Here is a 25545-nt window from a genome sequence, read left to right on the forward strand (position 1 = left end):
CCCTCCATAATAAAGAGATTAGCCTTAGGCTTCTATACATAATACATGACTTCTGATCATACGGTCTACTGAATCCATTATCTAGCCTGTAATGTGTGAAACAAATTAGTTTGTGTAGCCACTATCCTCAACATCACTTAGCACATCTGTTCAGGTGTATGTCACTTGGGCACACAATGAATTTCCCTTTTAGTTTTGACATGGGATGCATAGATGTGCACTTGGTTTATCCCAAGTGATATTAAACTATATAATGGAGCTTTTCAGGACAAGTAGAGACATCCCCTTGCCCCAAAAAATATTCATATATTTTTAAACATAATATAAAAGTGTGGAGAGATGGGGGAGGGTGAGGGGGGTCAGAAGGTCTCCTGGACCACTAGCTGAAACCGCATGGACCAGGGATCATCCCACTGAATGCCTGCTCTCCTTTCACGTGGGCTTAACGCTACACAGAAAACAGGGGGAGGGTAAAGCAGTGTGGCAATACTTTATTGAACCAGAAAACGGGCAGATGACATGTAGAACAGTCACAGCAAAATACCTAAGATGGGTACACATTAGAGTCTCGCCCTTCCGCTGACTCGCCGGAATAAGAGCAGCTGTTACTTCCAGGTGGACTACCAACCCCTCTGTGATACATACAGAGAAGAGATAACGACAGTCTTTGGAAGATGACAGTCCATTCAGGTATAAGGCCAGTTGACCGGAGGGTCACAGCCTGGCTTCTCTGAACATCTCCATGGAGCCAGGTGACTGAAGGAACCCATTCCGGGATTTCACAAACGTATCCATGGTTCAGCGATGGTCAATGGAGCAGATCTGTATTCTTCCAGCTGGTGCCAAGGTCCCCTTAGCTGGCATTCTGAAGAATAATAAATCTGTGTGCCTCATGATGGAGCCGTGATGTCTTGGCTGCTGAACTGGAGAGAGTCTCTGGTCCTTTGAATGTCTTGGCTGAATCTGTGTCTCATACAGAGGCATATAACCAATTTTTATAGATAACAAGCGCCCTTCATTCAGTAGTCACAGTTGGAATGGTGACAAGATCAACTCGCATTATTTGATTATTTAATTTATTTGCATAGTTTTTCCTCCTATTTTTAAAAGTCAACAAACTAGCTGGCCTGGACAATACAATCAACATATCAGCAAACATCATTGTTTCGTGACTCTTTATCGCTCGTCATCCAGGATAAGAACACAATGTTACAACAAATTCTTAACTTACAAGTCAATATTACAAGCATACACAAACAAAAGTCTGTTTTCTTTGACGCCCATGAAGGCACCACGGAGAGAAGGGGATCCGCCCACCAAGCACAGGAAACCTACAGATAAAAAGGTGGTACCTCTCTCCCGTATTAGTTGGTTTCCTGTCCTTGATGGGAGACCTACAGACTTACCGACAGAAAGACGTCGTGGGATTTCGGGGCCAATTAGTCCTACTCAGGCAGCTGGGGTCTCCCTGCCTCGGCTGGTGTGGTGACCCAAAGCGCCACCGCTGGGGCTAGTGGGCCTTTAGGGTGTGCGGGTGGATTTGCGGCCACCTCCCCAGGTAAGATACCTGCAGCAACGACAACATCTAAGGGGGTCCCTCTGTGGTTGGGGGGGGAGTGGCGCGGCTCCCTCCTGAGCGTCAGCCTGCACACTGCAGAAAGCCGGGAGTTCCAGTGTGCAGAGTCCCGCGTGTCATGCGCTGCGCCATTTTTTATTTGACTGCGCGTGCGTGGGATTTGGCTGAGATTCTAGCGATGCAGGCCATTGCGCATGCTCCGACTGCAGCAGAGCGCTATCTGCACAGGCACAGGAAGAGAAAGGTTGCCCAAGTCAGGCGCTTTGGTGGGCTTAACCAAGCATCATGAGCGACCTAAAGGCATCACCCCTCTCAAAATCGCCACCATCACCAGTGTCGCAGCAGCAGCAAAAGCGATGACAGCAAAAAGGACACCAAGATGTTACCGATAAAGAACGCCAAAGGTCTCTGCATAGCAAGGAGTCCAGTACAGCGTCCAGCAAAAGGACAGATGCAGAGCATCCCCAACCGGTATTTATGGGTCCATAAGGTGGTAAGTGATCTCCGTGAAAGTCAGTGACAGTAAGGACATATTTGTCTTTCTTGCTTTAGGGGAACAAAAGCTTAGGCAAATCTAAGCATAGGATTTGTGCCCTTTGTAGAGAAGACCTTCCGACTACCTGGGAGAAAAGGCTTTGTAGCGCGTGTGTACAACAGACAGTATCCGAAGGGCTTCCCTGGTTCGCAGCCGACCTCAAAACCCTGATAAAAAAATCAGGTGGAAGACTCCTTTAGATCCCTAAAAGGCGGTAAAAAGGGGAGGAAGACTAGACACAGGTCCCCATCTCCTGGGTCTAATATCACGGATAGTGATGATATGGACTCAGATACATCTAACTCCTCTTCTTCTTCATCATCCTCTTCTTCCTCTGGGGGTCACAGTTGTTTTCCCTTGGAAGACACAGATGACCTCAATAAAGCGGTTAGAAGCCCCTAAAGTAAATGTCGCCATAGCTAAGGCATCAAAGAAATTCGCCCTCCCATTTGAGGACATGGGGAGGTCTTGAAAGATCCCATGGACAAAAAGGCGGAAGCCTTTCTCAAAAGTTCCTGGGAAGCAGCTGGGGGAGGTCTAAAGCCGGCAGTCGCCGCCGCATGTACATCCCGTTCATTAATGGTATGGTTAGACCAACTGGAAGGCCAGCTAAAAGGGAAATCATCCCAGGACTCCATAGTAAACACCTTGCCGGTGATCAGGGGGGCAGCCGCTTTCTTAGCAGATGCTACTGCCTATTCAATCAGGTTGGCTGCTAGGTGGCCAGTTTTTTCTAACGCGGCTAGGCGCGCCCTCTGGCTTAAGTGTTGGCCAGGGGACCTGCAGACAAAATCCAAATTGTGTACCATCCCCTGTGAGGGCAAATTCTTATTTGGCTCCACCTTAGATGACATCTTCGAAAAGGCGGGGGATAAAAAGAAATCCTTTCCCTCCCTGGGTTTCCCTTCCTACAGAAGACCCTTTCGGAGCAAGAGGTTTTTCCGAAGGAAGCTGGAGAAAAACCAAAAAAAGTGGAAGGATAAGAGAAACAAGAATAAAGGATTCTTGTTCAATAAGAGCCCCAGTGACAACAAAAAACCTTCCCAATTAATGTTTGCCCCAGGTGTGGGGAAGACTGTCCCTCTTTCTCTCGGCCTGGGAGAAAATTACCTGCAGTCCATGGAACCTGAACATAATAAAATCGGGACTGAAACTGACATTTATCAAACCCCCTCGTCCCTCCTTTATGGTGACATCGCCAAGATCTTAAGGAGAGGAGCAACTGGCATTGGAAAACGAGGTCATTGGACTAGTGAACAAGGGGGTTCTCCTAGAAGTTCCCCCCCCCCCCAAGAAAAAGGGCAAGGATATTATTCCCCACTGTTCCTGAGGAAAAAGCCGGAAGGGTCATACAGGACTATCATAAACTTAAAAAAAACTAAACAAATACCTAGAGGTTCAAGATGGAAACAATAAAGACATCTATAAAAATGCTGTTTCCTCTGTGTTTCATAGTAGTCCTGGACCTGAAGGACGCTTACTATCACGTCCCTATCCACAGAGATCACCAAAAGTTTCTCAAGATAGCAGTTCACATCAGGCGGGTGTTAAACCACTTTCAATTTTCAGCCCTCCCCTTCGGGCTAGCCATAGCTCCAAGAGTATTCACCAAGCTAGTTGCAGAGGTAATGGCTCACCTGAGGGAACAGGGCACACTGTTCTTGCCATACCTAGACCTTTTGGTAATCGGCTCCTCTCCCCAACACTGCAGCAAACAATTAGAGGCAATAATGGACTCTCTAGAAAAGCTGGACTGGCTGATAAACTTAAAAAAATCCAGGTTATTACCATCCCAAATCCAAGAATATCTGGGTCTTACTCTAGACTCCGTAAAACAGGAATGCCGCCTTCCTGCGGAAAAAATACAAAAAATATCGGGGCTGGTGTCCAAAATGCAAGATCTCCCCTCCATAACCCTCCGCCAAGCCATGTCCCTCTTGGGATCCACGACATCATGTATCCCTGCAGTCCAATGGGCTCAGCTACATTCGAGAGACCTTCAATGGCAAATCTTGTCAGAAGAAGTCTCTCTAAAAGGGAATTTAGAAGGTCGGTTCAGTTTATCTCCGCACACAACTCAGGCACTAAACTGGTGGACATCGCAAAGCAATCTTTCCCAGGGGGTCCCGTGGGTAACTCCAATTTCAAAAAATAGTAACCACGGACGCAAGCAAGCGGGAGGGGGGCTCATCTGAACGACCTATTAGCCCAAGATACTTGGCCACCGACTCTAGCAAAAGAATCTTCCAACATAAAAGAACTAGTGGCGGTCAAGTTTGCACTACTGGAGTTCTTGGGGCCCCTTCACTCCCACCATGTCAGGATTATGTCAGACAACAGGGTAGTGATAGCGTACCTGAATCACCAAGGGGGTACTCGCTCTCAAAAACTGATGGAAGTAGCCAAATCAATATTCCACATAGCCGAAAGCAACCTTCTATCCCTCTCAGGCCTTCACATAAAAGGGTGGACAATTACAGAGTGGACTTTTTGAGTCGTTCCCGTCTAAAGCAAGGAGAATAGGAGCTAAATCAAACAGTGTTCACCCAGATTACAGAAAAATGGGGGGTACCGAGCATAGACCTATTCGCAAACAACCTGAACAAAAAAGTAAACACTTTTTGCTCCATAACTCCATTGGGGAACCCAGTATCGGTGGATGCGTTCCTGATTCCATGGCTCCATCAACTAGCATATGCCTTTCCCCCAATTGCTCTGATTCCGGCAGTGCTGAGGAAGATTCGGGAGGACGGGGCCGATGTGATCTTGATAGCCCCGTTCTGGCCGAAGAGGCCTTGGTTCTCTTGGATGATGAGGATGTCAATATCCATCCCTTGGGTAATTCCGGACCTTCCAAACCTCCTCTCCCAGGGCCCAGTTCATCATCATCATCCGCAAGTTGCAAGCTTACACTTGACAGCCTGGCATTTGAGAGGCAGCTACTAGAAAGCAGAGGATTCTCTCCGGGGCTGGTATCTACTCTACTACAAAGTAGGAAACCAATTACGACCAAACAGTATAGGAAAATATGGAAAAAATTCCTTTCATCCTCGGGTGCTAAAATAAATGAAGGAGTCCCTCTTAAATCCATATTGGAGTTCCTACAAAACAGGTTGGAAATCGGTCTAGCCACAAGCACCCTGAAAGTCCATGTAGCAGCATTGGGAGCCCTATTTAACTATGATTTGGCAGGGAATCGGTGGGTTTCCAGGTTCATCAGGGCAGCAGGTAGATCGAGACCTCTTCCAGTAAGGGTTACCCCTAAATGGGATTTAAATTTGGTCCTTAAGGCCCTGACTAAACCTCCCTTCGAACCCTTGGAGGATATCCCATTGAAAATCCTATCCCTCAAAACATCCCTGCTGGTCGCCCTCACCTCTGCACGTAGAGTTAGTGACATACAGGCTCTATCTGCTAACCCTCCTTACACCCAGTTTTTGGAGGATAGGGTTGTTCTCAAAATAGACCCAGCATACCTCCCAAAAGTAGCATCCCAATTCCATAGAACTCAAGAGATATCTCTTCCCTCCTTTTGTCCCAACCCTAAAAACAAGGAGGAAGAATCCTTACATACATTAGATGTCAGAAGATGCCTCATGCATTACATAGAAGCCACCAGAGAGAGTAGGGAGGACGCCTCTCTTTTTGTGTGTTTTCAGTGGCCCCGGAAGGGGAAAAAAGCCTCCAAAGCCACTTTGGCAAGATGGATCATGGACGCCATCAGCCTATCGTACTCATCAAGTGGGATGCCCGTCCCGGGAGATGTCAAGGCTCACTCAACAAGAGCAGTAGCAACCTCTTGGGCAGAGAAGGCCGGAGCTTCAGTTGACCAGATATGTAGAGCTGCTATCTGGTCCTCACCATCTACATTCTATAGGCACTATAGATTGGACATTATCTCCTCTTCAGACCTTACCTTTGGTAAAAGGGTTCTGGAAGCGGTGGTCCCTCCCTGAATATACAATCTCTGCAAATCTCTCCGAGGTGCCGTCATGGGTGTCAGAGAACAATATAGTTCTTACTGATTACGGTATTTCTCTGAGCCCATGACGGCACCCGTACATTCCCTCCCTTCACTTATGGGTGTGCACACTAATATAGTGCCATATGCTAAGTACCTGAATAGTCACGCGGTATGTCAATTAAGTTTAAGTAATGTTAAAAGTCAAAACTCTATTCCTTAGCCTCCCATCGTTCTCTAGTAAACAACTGATGCGGGAGAGAGGTACCGCCTTTTTATCTGTAGGTTTCCTGTCCTTGGTGGGCGGATCCCCTTCTCTCCGTGGTGCCGTCATGGGCTCAGAGAAATACCGTTACCGGTAAGAACTATCTTTTTCTTGACCAACCAGAAAGATGCACACAAATTCAAAAGTCTATTCTTCCTGGCTTGGTGAAAATAGAAGTCTGGATAATTAAGATACAATGCTATGTCCTCACAAAAAAGAATAATATAGGCTTGGTAAACCAAGTATCTAGGCTTATCATGTGTATCTAAGCCTATTACTTTTGATTACATAGCTTAACAATCATTTCATGTGTAATACGGTCTGCTGAGCTTTTATCCTAGTGGGCTATAATTTGTAATATTTTCTGCTCAGTTGCTTTATCTAAGTCTGTCATGATGTGTAGTCTTTTATTTAGACACACAGTGTATTTCCATATAATTTGAATAGAAAATACTGCGTCAAACAGCAAACAGTTCTGCAGAGAGAATCACATGGTACACTTGTGTATGTACACATTCGGGTAAGTGTACCATGTGATACACTCTGCAGAACTGTGCACCCAAGATTCTGGTAAGTGAAAGAAATCTGCTAAACCCCTGTCTTTGTGCCCCAACAACAAATAACTTGATTGTTAAGAGATTGCTCTGTTTATTTAAACACAGTCTGGGCGATTTATCAAAAGCTTGCTTCAAATCCACAACATAGGTGGAATTGGAATGAGGTGTGGCTACGCCCGACCATGAAATTCAGCAAAACTGTCATTATTTATATTGCCAGAAATGCTACTGGAGTAGCATTTTTGGTAGGGCGTAATGAAGGCGTATGCCGCTGGGAAGAGCACCAAATTCATTGAGATGTGCACCCCGTAATGAATTCGGCGCATTGTTCTCTAGCAAGAACTTCATTAAGACTGGCGTATACAATGCCTGTCTTAATCAATTGTGCTCCATGTATTTCCCTTTACTTCACAGGGTACAGCGATGGGCACCTCGTGCACCCTTAGTGATGCTAAGCACTCTATGGGGAATGTTTTAAGGATGAGCATATATAGAGGTCTTCCCTGGGGTAACAGAAACAAGTTTCAAGTGATGAGATCGCTTCATAATATGGAAGGAGGTTAGGCTTAGAGATCTATGTGTCTGAGCCTGGCATGTTTGATACTTGGCTGCTGAATGTTTTGGCTACCTTGCCAAGTTTAAAACTATATTTTTTTCTGTCTATTATGCATTGATAACAATTAGCTCTTCTGTGTGGGGGGTATGTCATTTGGGCCCATTATGTATTTCGCTTCTAACAACGGATACATTAAAGATCACCTAACTTACCCCTTGTCATTCAAATTAAACCATAGGAGCTTTGCTGGAGACAAATATATTGAGACCTTCCCTTCTCAACAAAAAAACAATTTCACATGCTACATTGAGATAACTTCACAATAAGGAAGAGTTCTCAAGAGAATAGAGCCACTAATGCATGTATCTAAGCCTATGATGTTTGATACTATCTGCTAAGCCATTTTTCTCTACCACCAAGTTATTTTCTGCACGGCTTTGTAAGCTTGTAATTTACTTTACTGAGCTATGACTACAGCATCACATGATATTCATAAATAGCTGTTGCATAATGTTTCTTATGAAACTGTAATTTCATCTGACTGTTTTTCTTTTTTTTGGCAGTGTTCCACAGTGGCGTATCCGGGGGGGGGGCAGCCGGGGCATATCCATGGGGGGCAGAAAACTGAGGAAATTTTAGGGGGCAGAAATCTGAGGACATTATGGGGGCAGAAATCGTATGGATGAGGAAACAGTACTGTGGAATGGGGGGCATGTTTGAGGAAACAGTACATGGGAATGGGGGGCATGTATGAGGAAACCGTATGGGGGAATGGGGGGCATATCTGAGGAAACAGTATGGGGGAATGGGGGGCATATCTGAGGAAACAGTATGGGGGATGGGTGCAGACAGTGTAAGGAGTCAATGGGGTTATGTATGCGGGCACAGTATGAGTATCGATGTGAAAAATGTATGTGGATAAAGTACGGGGAGTGAGGGTGATGGGATGTGTGCAGACACAGTATGGGGAGTCAGGTGAGCAGGCAGTGTATTAAGTGAGGAGGTAAATATATGAGGAGACAGTATGGTGAACAGGGGAATGTGTGGAGACAGTGGGAGGAGGGAGGGGAATAGTGTGAGGAGACAGTATGGGGGGAGGAAAGTGAGTGGGCACAGAATAGAAACTGAGTAGTGGGGCGTGGCATGGGGGGACAGTGTAAGGGCACAGCCAGGAGGGGACAGTATACCAAGGAGGGGGCGTGTGATGAGAGGGTCCGGTATAAATACTGGGCCCTATAGGGGGGCACAGTATGAGAGGACAGTGTGAAGAGGGGGCCAGTATGGAAAGGAGAGGTCAGTATGAAGAGCATGTACCATAAGAGGGACCATATGGGGGTCATATTTTGTGCAGACAACATAGTGAGGGGCAATTTTTTATTCAGGAGCATTATAATGACACTTGTATCTTTAAGGGCATCATGTGGAGATTTTCTGCAAAAGAGCGTAGAAGATGGAAGTCTGCAGAGACGGCTGTGGATGAGAAAACTCATCATGGGGTCTGAACAAGATGAAGAAAAGAAGAACGGCTCCAGAGTCAACGCCATCTATAAGGTACCTGGATGTAAATGTTATTTGTGATACTGACTAACATGTTTTTATTTATGTTAGGAGCATTAAAGGGACACTGTCACCTGAATTTGGAGGGAACAATCTTCAGCCATGGAGGCGGGGTTTTTGATTCACCCTTTCCTTACCCGCTGGCTGCATGCTGGCTGCAATATTGGATTGAAGTTCATTCTCTGTCCTCCGTAGTACACGCCCATAGTACACGCCTGTGCAAGGCAAGATTGCCTTGTGCAGGCATGTACTACGGAGGACAGAGAATGAACTTCAATCCAATATTGCAGCCAGCATGCAGCCAGCGGGTAAGGAAAGGGTGAATCAAAAACCCCGCCTCCATGGCTGAAGATTGTTCCCTCCAAATTCAGGTGACAGTGTCCCTTTAAAGGGGATGTCCAGGTTTGTAATGAGTCTGCAGTTATTCTTTGTGACTGCAGATTTCTGAGTTCTCACAGTGCGCACTGCACGATGTCAGGATTCTCTCGTGCTGGCGATTTAGATACATGCGGTCACGTGCTGACTAGACATGTGTGGCCTCACTCAGTGAGAATGAACTGAGTGAGGCCGGGCACGTCGAGTCGGAATGTGGTCAGAAGTATACGAATCACATACTTGTGCTGACATGACCGTCCTCCGGTAAGGGAGAATCCTAAAAGTGTGCAGTGCACGAGTTGTGAGAATTCAGTAGCCTGCGATGTCAGGATTCAGCTCTGCAGGTTCCAGTAGTCGTCACATGGACACTTCACTCATATGCGACTTTCACACTTATGGTCCTGTGCATCGAGCTTCTCTTTGTTATTATTATTATTATTTATTGTTATAGCACCATTTATTCCATGGCGCTTTAAATGTGAGGAGGGGTATACATGATAAAAACAAGTACAATAATCTTAAACAATACAAGTCATAACTGGTACAGGAGGAGAGGACCCTGCCCGCGAAGGCTCACAATCTACAAGGGATGGGTGAGGATACAGTAGGTGAGGATAGACTTGGTCATGCAGCGGTTTGGTCGATCGGTGGTTCTCTTCTGCTTCTCTCAGTTTTTCACTGAACAATGAGAGCGTTAGGAAAAGCGGATCGCCAGTCCTGTGGGGGGAGGGGGAGGCACCAAAATGAATTCTTGCCCCGGGTGCCAGAAACCCTAGATACACCTCTGGTGTTCCATTTTAACCTTTATCAGGGGTAAATCTCGTACCCATCGCTGTACTCTGTTGGATTTAATGAGAAATACATTGTGTTTGAATAAACAGAATATTCTTCCAACAAAGACATTTTAGGAGAAGCATATATCAAAGCCTTCCCCTACCCAACAATAGCAATGCTCAGATAAAACAATGAGACAACTTCTTAACAGAGAAGAGATTAGGTTTAGAGAGCAAAGTATCTAAGCCTATCGTGTGTGTGTGATACTACTTGCTTTGCTTCTGTATCCACTATGCCCTTTCAACAGTAAGCTTGTCTGAGCTAAGTTTACCTCCAGTAATAGAGGCTCAATCCTTACCTTATTAAATTATCTCGTTCATGCATGTGGCACCACCCATATATTACTTGTAGATTGTAAGCTGACGAGCAGGGACCTCACTGCTAATGTCACTGTTTACATTGTCTTAACTTGTACTGAATTTATTGTCTGTACATGTCCCCACTTAATTGTAAAGTGCTGCGGAATATGTTGGCGCTATATAAATAAAAAATTATTATAAAAATTATTATAAAGGGGTTGCCCACTACTAGGACAACCCCTTCTTAACCCCTCTGTGACCTTAGACGTACTATCCCGTCGAGGTGCCCTGGGCTTATCTGACCCTGGACGGGATAGTACATCATAGCCGATCGGCCGCGCTCACGGGGGGAGCGCGGCCGATCGCGGCCGGGTGTCAGCTGCTTATCGCAGCTGACATCCGGCACTATGTGCCAGGAGCGGTCACGGACCACCCCCGGCACATTAACCCCTGGCACACCGCGATCAAAGATGATCGCGATGTGCCGGCGGTGCAGGGAAGCACCGCGCAGGGAGGGGGCTCCCTGCGGGCTTCCCTGAGACCCCCGGAGCAACGCGATGTGATCGCGTTGCTGCGAGGGTCTCACCTCCCTCCCTGCTCCCTCCAGCCCCGGATCCAAGATGGCCGCGGATCCGGGTCCTGCAGGGAGGGAGGTGGCTTCACAGAGCCTGCTCAGAGCAGGCACTGTGAAGCCTGCAGCGCTGCATGTCAGATCAGTGATCTGACAGAGTGCTGTGCAAACTGTCAGATCACTGATCTGTGATGTCCCCCCCCCCTGGGACAAAGTAAAAAAGTAAAAAAAATTTTTTCCAAATGTGTAAAAAAAATAAAAAAAAATATTCCAAAATAATGAAAAAAAAAAAAAAATTATTATTCCCATAAATACATTTCTTCATCTAAATAAAAAAAAACAAAACAATAAAAGTACACATATTTAGTATCGCCGCGTCCGTAACGACCCGACCTATAAAACTGTCCCACTAGTTAACCCCTTCAGTAAACACCGTAAGAAAAAAAAAAAAAAGGGGCAAAAAACAACGCTTTATTATCATACCGCCGAACAAAAACTGGAATAACACGCGATCAAAAGGACAGATATAAATAACCATGGTACCGCTGAAAGCGTCATATTGTCCCGCAAAAAAAGAGCCGCCATACAGCATCATCAGCAAAAAAATAAAAAAGTTATAGTCCTGAGAATAAAGCGATGCAAAAATAATTATTTTTTCTGTAAAATAGTTTTTATCGTATAAAAGCGCCAAACCATAAAAAAATGATATAAATGAGGTATCGCTGTAATCGTACTGACCCGAAGAATAAAACTGCTTTATCAATTTTACCAAACGCGGAACGGTATAAACGCCTCCCCCAATAGAAATTCATGAATAGCTGGCTTTTGGTCATTCTTCCTCACAAAAATCGGAATAAAAAGCGATCAAAAAATGTCACGTGCCCAAAAATGTTTTCAATAAAAACGTCACCTCGTCCCGCAAAAAACAAGACCTCACATGACTCTGTGGACCAAAATATGGAAAAATTATAGCTCTCAAAATGTGGTATTGCAAAAAATATTTTTTGCAATAAAAAGGGTCTTTCAGTGTGTGACGGCTGGCAATCATAAAAATCCGCTAAAAAACTCGCTATAAAAGTAAATCAAACCCCCCTTCATCACCCCCTTAGTTAGGGAAAAATAAAAAAAAATGTATTTATTTCCATTTTCCCATTAGGGCTAGGGCTAGGGCTAGGGTTAGGGCTAGGGTTAGGGCTAGGGCTAGGGTTAGGGTTAGGGCTAGGGCTAGGGCTAGGGTTAGGGTTAGGGCTAGGGCTAGGGTTAGGGCTAGGGTTAGGGCTAGGGTTAGGGCTAGGGTTAGGGCTAGGGCTAGGGTTAGGGCTAGGGTTAGGGTTAGGGCTAGGGTTAGGGTTAGGGTTAGGGTTGGGGCTAAAGTTAGGGTTAGGGTTTAGATTACATTTACAGTTGGGAATAGGGTTGGGATTAGGGTTAGGGGTGTGTCAGGGTTAGAGGTGTGGTTAGGGTTACCGTTGGAATTAGGGTTAGGGGTGTGTTTAGATTAGGGTTTCAGTTATAATTGGGGGGTTTCCACTGTTTCGGCACATCAGGGGCTCTCCAAACACGACATGGCGTCCGATCTCAATTCCAGCCAATTCTGCGTTGAAAAAGTAAAACAGTGCTCCTTCCCTTCCGAGCTCTCCTGTGTGCCCAAACAGGGGTTTACCCCAACATATGGGGTATCAGCGTACTCAGGACAAATTGGACAACAACTTTTGTGGACCAATTTCTCCTGTTACCCTTGGGAAAATACAAAACTGGGGGCTAAAAAATAATTTTTGTGGGAAAACAAAAAGATTTTTTATTTTCACGGCTCTGCGTTATAAACTGTAGTGAAACACTTGGGGGTTCAAAGTTCTCACAACACATCTAGATAAGTTCATTGAGGGGTCTAGTTTTCAATATGGGGTCACTTGTGGGGGGTTTCTACTGTTTAGGTACATTAGGGGCTCTGCAAACGCAATGTGACGCCTGCAGACCATTCCATCTAAGTCTGCATTCCAAATGATGCTTCTTCCCTTCCGAGCCCTCCCATGCGCCCAAACGGTGGTTCCCCCCCACATATCGGGTATCAGCGTACTCAGGACAAATTGGACAACAACATTTAGGGTCCAATTTCTCCTGCTAACCTTGGAAAAATACAAAACTGGGGGCTAAAATATAATTTTTGTGGAAAAAAAAATTTTTTTTATTTGCATGGCTCTGCGTTATAAACTGTAGTGAAATACTTGGGGGTTCAAAGCTCTCACAACACATCAAGATGAGTTCCTTAGGGGGTCTACTTTCCAAAATGGTGTCACTTGTGGGGGGTTTCTACTGTTTAGGTACATTAGGGGCTCTGCAAACGCAATGTGACGCCTGCAGACCATTCCATCTAAGTCTGCATTCCAAATGGCGCTCCTTCCCTTCCGAACCCTCCCATGCGCCCAAACGGTGGTTCCCCCCCACATATGGGGTATCAGCGTACTCAGGACAAATTGGACAACAACTTTTGGGGTCCAATTTCTCCTGTTACCCTAGGGAAAATACAAAACTGGGGGCTAAAAAATAATTTTTGTGGGAAAAAAATTTTGTTTTATTTTTATGGCTCTGCATTATAAACTTCTGTGAAGCCCTTGGTGGGTCAAAGTGCTCACCACACATCCAGATAAGTTCCTTAGGGGGTCTACTTTCCAAAATGGTGTCACTTGTGGTGGGTTTCAATGTTTAGGCACATCAGTGGCTCTCCAAACGCAACATGGCGTCCCATCTCAATTTCTGTCAATTTTGCATTGAAAAGTCAAACTGCGCTCCTTCCCTTCCGAGCTCTCCCATGCGCCCAAACAGTGGTTTACTGCCACATATGGGGTATCAGCGTACTCAGGACAAATTGGACAACAACTTTTGAGGTCCAATTTCTTCTCTTACCCTTGGAAAAATAAAAAATTGGGGGCAAAAATATAATTTTTGTGAAAAAATATGATTTTTTATTTTTACGGTTCTGCATTATAAACTTCTGTGAAGCACTTGGTGGGTCAAAGTGCTCACCACACCTCTAGATAAGTTCCTTAGGGGGTCTACTTTCCAAAATGGTGTCACTTGTGGGGGGTTTCAATGAGCTCTCCCATGCGCCCAAACAGTGGTTTACTGCCACATATGGGGTATCAGCGTACTCAGGACAAATTGGACAACAACTTTTTGGGTCCAATTTCTCCTGTTACCCTTGGTAAAATAAAACAAATTGGAGCTGAAGTAAATTTTTTGTGTAAATGTTCATTTTTATTTAAACATTCCAAAAATTCCTATTAAACACCTGAAGGGTTAATAAACTTCTTGAATGTGGTTTTGAGCACCTTGAGGGGTGCAGTTTTTAGAATGGTGTCACACTTGGGCATTTTCTATCATATAGACCCCTCAAAATGACTTCAAATGAGACGTGGTCCCTAAAATAAAATGGTGTTGTAAAAATGAGAAATTGCTGGTCAACTTTTAACCCTTATAACTCCCTAACAAAAAAAAAAATTGGTTCCAAAATTATGCTGATGTAAAGGAGACATGTGGGAAATGTTACTTATTAAGTATTTTGTGTGACATATCTCTGTGATTTAATTGCATAAAAATTCAAAGTTTGAAAATTGCGAAATTTTCAAAATTTTCGCCAAATTTCCGTTTTTTTCACAAATAAACGCAGGTACTATCAAAGAAATTTTACCACTATCATGAAGTACAATATGTCACGAGAAAACAATGTCAGAATCACCAGGATCCGTTGAAGCGTTTCGGAGTTATAACCTCATAAAGGGACAGTGGTCAGAATTGTAAAAATTGGCCTGGTCATTGACGTGCAAACCACCCTTGGGGGTAAAGGGGTTAAATGAAATGTTTGGCCCTGATAAAATAGTAAAGTGCGTACTCTCCTCCCGTGCTGGCTCCGTTTATGTAATGTTGGCACTCGCTCTCCCCGGAGAGTGGACAACCCTTTAAGTACCAAGTGAACAATCCATATTTCACAATGTTGACAATACACTGTGCCAAATAGCATCATTACGACACAGGAGTGATTCACAGTGTCTAGTACCCACTGCATACCTGAAATTGGTCAGGGTGTAACCATTGCCACCATCTCATCTTAGCATGGGTGAAATAGGGCCAGAAATATTTGGACAGTGACCGAATCTTCGTGATATCAGCGCCTCTGCAGGCCACTATTTGCAATTTTTAAAGGAAACAAATGAGATGCAATTGGAGTGGAGACTTTCAGATTTAATTAAAAGGGTTAAACAAAAATATCAGGTGAAATGTTTAGGAATTGTAGCCATCTTTCTACAAAGCCGCCTCATTTCAGGAGCTCAAAAGAAATTGGCCAAATTAACTTTCCAATAAATAAAATGTTCACTTTAACTAATTTGTAGAGAATTCGTTGCAGCAATAACAGCCTGAACATTGGAGACCAAGGACGTCAACAATCACCATCACTGGTGTCCTCCTGTTAGAGGCTTTGCAGCAATAACAGCCTTAAGTCTGGAGGCCATGGACGTCACCATCGCTGTCTCCTGCGTGAGGCTTTATATCAATGACAGCCTGAAGTCTGGAGGCCATGGACGTCACCATCGCTGTCTCCTCCTGTGTGAGGCTTTATATCAATGACAGCCTGAAGGCTGGAGGCCATGGACGTCACCATCACAGGGTTCCCTCCTGTGTGAGGATTTATAGCAATGATGGCCTGAAGTCTGGAAGTTGTAGACGTCACCATCGCTGTCTCCTCCTGCGTGAGGCTTTGTAGCAATGATGGCCTGAAGTCTGGAAGTTGTAGACGTCACCATCACTGGTCTCCTTCTGAGTGAGGCTTTGTAGCAATGAGGGCCTGAAGTCTGGAAGTTGTAGACGCCACCATCGCTGGGTTTCCTCCTGTGTAAGGCTTTGTAGCAATGATGGCCTGAAGTCTGGAAGTTGTAGACGTCACCATCGCTGGTCTCCTTCTGAGTGAGGCTTTGTAGCAATGAGGGCCTGAAGTCTGGAAGTTGTAGACGTCACCATCGCTGTCTCCTCCTGCGTAAGGCTTTGTAGCAATGATGGCCTGAAGTCTGGAAGTTGTAGACGTCACCATCACTGGTCTCCTTCTGAGTGAGGCTTTGTAGCAATGAGGGCCTGAAGTCTGGAAGGTGTAGACGTCACCATCGCTGGTCTCCTTCTGTGTGAGACTTTGTAGCAATGACGGCCTGAAGTCTGGAAGCCATGGACATCACCATCGCTGGGTTTCCTCCTGTGTGAGGCTTTGCAGCAATGATGGCCTGAAGTCTGGAAGTTGTAGACGTCACCATCGCTGGTCTCCTTCTGTGTGAGACTTTGTAGCAATGACGGCCTGAAGTCTGGAAGCCATGGACGTCACCATCGCTGGGTTTCCTCCTGTGTGAGGCTTTGCAGCAATGATGGCCTGACGTCTGGAAGCAATGGACATCACCATCGCTGGTCTCCTCCTTTATGAGGCTTTGCAGCAATGACAGCCTGAAGTCTGGAAGCCATGGAGGTCACCATCGCTGGTCTCCCGTGTGATGTTTTTCAGCCTTGATGGCTTTAAGTCTGGAGGCCATAAACATCACCATCGCTGGTTTCCTCCTGTGTGATGGTTTGCCACCTTTTCTGCAGTGACTTCAGTTGTTGCTTGTTTGTGGGTCTTTCTGCCTTAAGTTTTGTTTCCAGCATGAGAAATGCGGCTCGGTGGGGTGAGATCTGGGGATGTCTCGGCCATTGCAAAATAATCCACTTCTTTGCTTTCGAGGGATGTTTTGGGTCATTGGACGACACTTCACAGGACAGATGGACAATCAACTTTGCTGCATGTGGATGAATCTGAGCAGAAAGTATGGCCCTGTACATACAGGAATTATCCAGCCTCTTCTGTCTTCAGTCACAACATCAATAACCAATAGTGACTTGGTGCCATTGGAAGCCAAGCATGCCCGCACTATCACACCGCCTCCACCATGTGTTAGAGGATGTGCTTTGCCAAAGATTAGGAGCTGCTCCAAGCCTTCTTCATACTTTCTTCTTCCCATCATTCTGGTATAGGTTGATCTTAACTTTGCTTTTCCAGAATTTGGCGGCTTCTTAGATGTGTTTTTGGCAAAGAATAATCCAGCCTTTCTATTTTTAAGGCTGATTTATGGAAGGTTTAAACCCTCTGTATTTGCTCTCATGACGTCTTCTCTTTGTGTTAGACTTAGATACTGAAACACCGACTTCCTGGAGCGATTCTTGGGTGGATGTTGTGAAAGTTTTTTTCTTCATCATGGAAAGGATTCTGCGATCATCCACCAATGTTCTCTTCCGTGGACGTCCAGGCCTTTCAGAGTCCCCAGGCTCATCAGTGTGCTTTTTCGTTTTGCAAACTGTTGATTTAGCCACTCCTAACATTTCTGCTATCTCTCTGCTGTATTTCTTCTTCATTTTCAGCCTAAGGATGGTCTGTTTCTCTTCCATTGAGAGCTTTTTTTTCCCGCATGCTGTGGGTTCACAGCAACAACTTTCCAATGCAAATGCCACCCCTGGAATGCGCTCCAGACCTTTTACCTGCTTAATCGATGATGGATTAACGAGGGAAAAGCCTACGCAGTCTATTAAAGAGCTGCTGAGATAATGGTCTAATTACCTTTGGTCTCTTAAAAAAAATAGGGAGCTCCATATTTAATTCCTAAACCCTTCCTCCAATGAGATTGTGAATACCCTCAAATTAAAGCTGAGAGTCATCACTTCCAGCCCAGATTGATTATTAAATGTGTTTGAGTAAATGACCAAAACTTGTGTCACTGTCCAAATGTTCCTGGACCGAATGCTAGAGGAGGTGACAAGAACCCTCAGAAGTCTGAGCCTCTATTGTTGATTGTCATGAGAAGGAGGTTATAATTACCAGTAAATTAATCTGATATAACGTCAACAACCTGTGATATGCGACCAACCTAAACACGCTGGGAGCCAAGGCTTTGTGTCATGTTTGTTTATTTTTACTTTTTACCCATTGGTTGTCTGCTTAATTGTTGTTTTTTTAGTGTTTCCCATCTACTAATAATGATGGGAATGTTTTCCAGATATGAAGAGTATTAACCCCTTAAGGATCTAATAGTTCATAGAATAATGCACACAGTGAAGTCACGGTACAGGGATAATACACAGTGATGTGACAGTACAGGGATAATGCACACAGTGATGTCACAGTACAGGGATAATACACACAGTGATGTCACAGTACAGGGAAAATACACAGCGAGGTCCCAGTAAAGGCATAATACACACAGCGATTTCACACTGCGGGGACAATGCACACAGTGATGTCACAGTGCAGGGTAATGCGCACAGTGATGTAACAGTACAGTGATAATACACACAGTGATGTCACAGTACAGGGATAATGCACACAGTGATGTCACAGTACAGGGACAATACACACAGTGATGTCACAGTACAGGGATAATGCACACAGTGATGTCACAGTACAGGGATAATACACACAGTGATGTCACACTACAGGGATAATGCACACAGTGAAGTCACAGTACAGGGATAAAGCACACAGTGATGTCACAGTACAAGAATAATGCACACAGTGATGTCACAGTACAGAGATAATGCGCACAGTGATGTCACAGTGCAGGCATAATACACACAGTGAAGTCACAGTAGAAGGATAATGCACACAGTGATGTCACAGTACAAGAATAATACACAGTGAGGTCCCAGTAAAGGCATAATACACACAGTGATGTCACAGTGCAGTGATAATGCCCACAGTGATGTCACAGTACAGGGATAATGCAAACAGTGATGTCACAGAACAGATAATGCACACAGTGATGTCTGTTATGGCTGGCAATCAGGCAACACAGCGTGCAGTAATCAGCGCACATACAGAGATCTGGCAATAACCAAAAACAATAGGACGAGCTCTGAGACGTGGAATCTCTGTAGACTGCAGTACCTGATCTATCCTCACACAACTATAAGCAGCAGTGGATTGCGCCTATCAACTACCTATGCAACTCGGCACTGCCTGAGGAGCTGACTAGCCTGAAGATAGAAATACAAGCCTGACTTACCTCAGAGAAATACCCCAAAGGAATAGGCAGCCCCCCACATATAATGACTGTTAGCAAGATGAAAAGACAAACGTAGGAATGAAATAGATTCAGCAAAGTGAGGCCCGATATTCTAGACAGAGCGAGGATAGCAAAGAGAACTATGCAGTCTACAAAAAACCCTAAAACGAAAACCATGCAAAGGGGCAAAAAGACCCACCGTGCCGAACTAACAGCACGGCGGTGCACCCCTTTGCTTCTCAGAGCTTCCAGCAAAAGTTAATAGCAAGCTGGACAGAAAAAACAGAAAACAAACTAGAAGCACTTATCTAGCAGAGCAGCAGGCCCAAGGAAAGATGCAGTAGCTCAGATCCAACACTGGAACATTGACAAGGAGCAAGGAAGACAGACTCAGGTGGAGCTAAATAGCAAGGCAGCCAACGAGCTCACCAAAACACCTGAGGGAGGAAGCCCAGAGACTGCAATACCACTTGTGACCACAGAAGTGAACTCGGCCACAGAATTCACAACAGTACCCCCCCCTTGAGGAGGGGTCACCGAACCCTCACCAGAACCCCCAGGCCGACCAGGATGAGCCACATGAAAGGCACGAACAAGATCTGGGGCATGGACATCAGAGGCAAAAACCCAGGAATTATCTTCCTGAGCATAACCCTTCCATTTGACCAAATACTGGAGTTTCCGTCTAGAGACACGAGAATCCAAAATCTTATCCACAATATACTCCAATTCCCCCTCCACCAAAACAGGGGCAGGAGGCTCCACAGATGGAACCATAGGTGCCACGTATCTCCTCAACAACGACCTATGGAATACATTATGTATGGAAAAGGAGTCTGGGAGGGTCAGACGAAAAGACACCGGATTGAGAATCTCAGAAATCCTATACGGACCAATAAAACGAGGTTTAAATTTAGGAGAGGAAACCTTCATAGGAATATGACGAGAAGATAACCAAACCAGATCCCCAACACGAAGTCGGGGTCCCACACGGCGTCTGCGATTAGCGAAAAGCTGAGCCTTCTCCTGGGACAAGGTCAAATTGTCCACTACCTGAGTCCAGATCTGCTGCAACCTGTCCACCACATAATCCACACCAGGACAGTCCGAAGACTCAACCTGTCCTGAAGAGAAACGAGGATGGAACCCAGAATTGCAGAAAAATGGAGAGACCAAGGTAGCCGAGCTGGCCCGATTATTAAGGGCGAACTCAGCCAACGGCAAAAATGACACCCAATCATCCTGGTCAGCGGAAACAAAACATCTCAGATATGTTTCCAAGGTCTGATTGGTTCGTTCGGTCTGGCCATTAGTCTGAGGATGGAAGGCCGAGGAAAAAGATAGGTCAATGCCCATCCTAGCACAAAAGGCTCGCCAGAACCTCGAGACAAACTGGGAACCTCTGTCAGAAACAATATTCTCAGGAATGCCATGTAAACGAACCACATGCTGGAAGAACAAAGGCACCAAATCAGAGGAGGAAGGCAATTTAACCAAGGGCACCAGATGGACCATTTTAGAAAAGCGATCACAGACCACCCAAATGACCGACATTTTTTGAGAAACGGGAAGGTCAGAAATGAAATCCATCGAAATATGTGTCCAAGGCCTCTTCGGGACCGGCAAGGGCAAAAGCAACCCACTGGCACGTGAACAGCAGGGCTTAGCCCTAGCACAAATTCCACAGGACTGCACAAAAGCACGCACATCCCGTGACAGAGATGGCCACCAGAAGGATCTAGCAACCAACTCCCTGGTACCAAAGATTCCTGGATGACCGGCCAGCACCGAACAATGAAGTTCAGAGATAACTTTACTAGTCCACCTATCAGGGACGAACAGTTTCTCGGCCGGACAACGATCAGGTTTATTAGCCTGAAATTTCTGCAACACTCTCCGCAAATCAGGGGAGATGGCAGACACAATGACTCCTTCCTTGAGGATACTCGCCGGCTCAGATAACCCCGGAGAGTCGGGCACAAAACTCCTAGACAGAGCATCCGCCTTCACATTTTTAGAGCCCGGAAGGTATGAAATCACAAAATCAAAACGAGCAAAAAATAACGACCAACGGGCCTGTCTAGGATTCAAGCGCTTGGCAGACTCAAGATAAGTAAGGTTCTTATGATCAGTCAAAACCACCACGCGATGCTTAGCACCCTCAAGCCAATGACGCCACTCCTCGAATGCCCACTTCATGGCCAGCAACTCTCGGTTGCCCACATCATAATTACGCTCAGCAGCAGAAAATTTCCTGGAAAAGAAAGCACATGGTTTGAACACTGAGCAACCAGAACCTCTCTGTGACAAAACCGCCCCTGCACCAATCTCAGAAGCATCAACCTCGACCTGGAACGGAAGAGAAACATCAGGTTGACACAACACAGGGGCACAGCAAAAACGACGCTTCAACTCCTGAAAAGCTTCCACGGCAGCAGAAGACCAATTAACCAAATCAGCACCCTTCTTGGTCAAATCGGTCAATGGTCTGGCAATGCTAGAAAAATTACAGATGAAGCGACGATAAAAATTAGCAAAGCCCAGGAATTTCTGCAGACTTTTTAGAGATGTCGGCTGAGTCCAATCCTGGATGGCCTGAACCTTAACCGGATCCATCTCGATAGTAGAAGGGGAAAAGATGAACCCCAAAAATGAAACTTTCTGCACACCGAAGAGACACTTTGATCCCTTCACGAACAAGGAATTAGCACGCAGTACCTGGAAAACCATTCTGACTTGCTTCACATGAGACTCCCAATCATCTGAGAAGATCAAAATGTCATCCAAGTAAACAATCAAGAATTTATCCAGATACTCACGGAAAATGTCATGCATAAAAGACTGAAAAACAGATGGAGCATTGGCAAGTCCGAACGGCATCACCAGATACTCAAAATGACCCTCGGGCGTATTAAATGCCGTTTTCCATTCATCTCCCTGCCTGATTCTCACCAGATTATACGCACCACGAAGATCAATCTTAGTAAACCAACTAGCCCCCTTAATCCGAGCAAACAAGTCAGAAATCAATGGCAAGGGATACTGAAACTTAACAGTGATCTTATTAAGAAGGCGGTAATCAATACACGGTCTTAGCGAACCATCCTTCTTGGCTACAAAAAAGAACCCTGCTCCCAATGGTGACGACGATGGGCGAATATGTCCCTTCTCCAGGGACTCCTTCACATAACTGCGCATAGCGGTGTGTTCAGGTACGGACAAATTAAATAATCGACCTTTAGGGAATTTACTACCAGGAATCAAATCGATAGCACAATCACAATTCCTATGCGGAGGTAGGGCATCAGACTTGGACTCTTCAAATACATCCTGAAAGTCCGACAAGAACTCTGGGATGTCAGAAGGAATGGATGACGAAATAGACAAAAATGGAACATCACCATGTACTCCCTGACAACCCCAGCTGGTTACCGACATAGAGTTCCAATCCAATACTGGATTATGGGTTTGTAGCCATGGCAACCCCAACACGACCACATCATGCAAATTATGCAGTACCAAAAAGCGAATAACTTCCTGATGTGCAGGAGCCATGCACATGGTCAGCTGGGCCCAGTACTGAGGCTTATTCTTGGCCAAAGGTGTAGCATCAATTCCTCTCAACGGAATAGGACACCGCAAAGGCTCCAAGAAAAATCCACAACGTTTAGCATAATCCAAATCCATCAGATTCAGGGCAGCGCCTGAATCCACAAACGCCATGACAGAATATGATGACAAAGAGCACATTAAGGTAATGGACAAAAGGAATTTGGACTGTACAGTACCAATAACGGCAGAGCTATCGAACCGCCTAGTGCGTTTAGGACAATTAGAAATAGCATGAGTAGAATCACCACAATAGAAACACAGTCTGTTCAGACGTCTGTGTTCTTGCCGTTCTACTTTAGTCATAGTCCTGTCGCACTGCATAGGCCCAGGTTTACTCTCAGACAATACCGCCAGATGGTGCACAGATTTACGCTCGCGCAAGCGACGACCGATCTGAATGGCCAAGGACATAGACTCATTCAAACCAGCAGGCATAGGAAATCCCACCATTACATCCTTAAGAGCTTCAGAGAGACCCTTTCTGAACAAAGCCGCTAGTGCAGATTCATTCCACAGAGTGAGTACTGACCATTTCCTAAATTTCTGACAATATACTTCTACATCATCCTGACCCTGGCATAAAGCCAGCAGATTTTTCTCAGCTTGATCCACTGAATTAGGCTCATCGTAAAGCAATCCCAGCGCCTGGAAAAATGCATCAACATTACTCAATGCAGAATCTCCTGGTGCAAGAGAAAACGCCCAGTCCTGAGCGTCGCCGCGCAAAAAAGAAATAATAATCAAAACCTGTTGAATAGGATTACCAGAAGAATGAGGTTTCAAGGCCAAAAATAGCTTACAATTATTTCTGAAGCTCAGGAACTTAGTTCTGTCACCAAAAAACAAATCAGGAATCGGAATTCTTGGTTCTAGCATCGATTTCTGATCAATAGTATCTTGAATCTTTTGTACATTTACAACGAGATTATCCATTGAGGAGCACAGAGCCTGAATATCCATGTCCACAGCTGTGTCCTGAAGCACTCTAATGTCTAGGGGAAAAAAAAGACTGAAGACAGAGCTAAGAAAAAAAAATGATGTCAGGATTTCTTTTTTCCCTCTATTGGGAATCATTGGTTAGGCTCCTTGTACTGTTATGGCTGGCAATCAGGCCACACAGCGTGCAGTAATCAGCGCACATACAGAGATCTGGCAATAACCAAAAACAATAGGACGAGCTCTGAGACGTGGAATCTCTGTAGACTGCAGTACCTGATCTATCCTCACACAACTATAAGCAGCAGTGGATTGCGCCTAACAACTACCTATGCAACTCGGCACTGCCTGAGGAGCTGACTAGCCTGAAGATAGAAATACAAGCCTGACTTACCTCAGAGAAATACCCCAAAGGAATAGGCAGCCCCCACATATAATGACTGTTAGCAAGATGAAAAGACAAACGTAGGAATGAAATAGATTCAGCAAAGTGAGGCCCGATATTCTAGACAGAGCGAGGATAGCAAAGAGAACTATGCAGTCTACAAAAAACCCTAAAACGAAAACCACGCAAAGGGGCAAAAAGACCCACCGTGCCGAACTAACAGCACGGCGGTGCACCCCTTTGCTTCTCAGAGCTTCCAGCAAAAGTTAATAGCAAGCTGGACAGAAAAAACAGAAAACAAACTAGAAGCACTTATCTAGCAGAGCAGCAGGCCCAAGGAAAGATGCAGTAGCTCAGATCCAACACTGGAACATTGACAAGGAGCAAGGAAGACAGACTCAGGTGGAGCTAAATAGCAAGGCAGCCAACGAGCTCACCAAAACACCTGAGGGAGGAAGCCCAGAGACTGCAATACCACTTGTGACCACAGAAGTGAACTCGGCCACAGAATTCACAACAGATGTCACAGTAGAGGGAAAATACACAGTGATGTCACAGTACAGTGATAATGCACACAGCGATGTCACAGTACAGCCTTAATGCACACAGTGATGTCACAGTACAGCCTTAATGCACACAGTGATGTCACAGTACAGGGATAATACACAGTGATGTCACAGTAAAGGAATAATGCACACAGTGATATCACAGTACAAGAATGATACACACAGGGATGTCACAGTGCAAGGATAATACACACAGTGATGTCACAGTACAGCATTAATGCACACAGTGATGTCAGTACAGGGATAATACACAGTGATGTCACAGTACAGGGATAATGCACACAGTGATGTCACAGAACAGGGATAATACACATTGATGTCACAGTACAGGGATAATGCACACAGCGATGTCACAGTACAGCGTTAGTGCACACAGTGATGTTACAGTACAGGGATAATACACAGTGATGTCACAGTACAGGGATAATGCACACAGCGATGTCACAGTACAGCGTTAGTGCACACAGTGATGTTACAGTACAGGGATAATACACAGTGATGTCACAGTAAAGGAATAATGCACACAGTGATATCACAGTACAAGAATGATACACACAGGGATGTCACAGTGCAGGGATAATACACACAGTGATGTCACAGTACAGCATTAATGCACACAGTGATGTCAGTACAGGGATAATACACAGTGATGTCACAGTACAGGGATAATGCACACAGTGATGTCACAGAACAGGGATAATACACAGTGATGTCACAGTACAGGGATAATGCACACAGCGATGTCACAGTACAGCGTTAGTGCACACAGTGATGTTACAGTACAGGGATAATACACAGTGATGTCACAATACAGGGATAATGCACAGTGATGTCACAGTACAGGGATAATGCACAGTGATGTCACAGTACAGGGATAATGCACACAGTGATGTC

The 25545-nt window shown here is 45.2% G+C and overlaps 1 protein-coding gene across 1 annotated transcript in view; it reads left to right on the forward strand.

Moving 5' to 3' along the window:
- Positions 1 to 6894: 6894 nt before the first annotated feature.
- A4GALT (alpha 1,4-galactosyltransferase (P1PK blood group)) overlaps positions 6895 to 25545 on the forward strand; it is a 42527-nt gene continuing 23876 nt past the window's right edge. Inside the window, exon 1 of the mRNA XM_069763029.1 lies at positions 6895 to 6907. The gene's annotated coding sequence lies outside the window, so the exon portion shown is untranslated. The remainder of the gene's footprint in view (positions 6908 to 25545) is intronic.

This window comes from Ranitomeya imitator, chromosome 4, assembly GCF_032444005.1.
Source record: "Ranitomeya imitator isolate aRanImi1 chromosome 4, aRanImi1.pri, whole genome shotgun sequence".
Classification (NCBI taxonomy): Eukaryota; Metazoa; Chordata; class Amphibia; order Anura; family Dendrobatidae; genus Ranitomeya; species Ranitomeya imitator.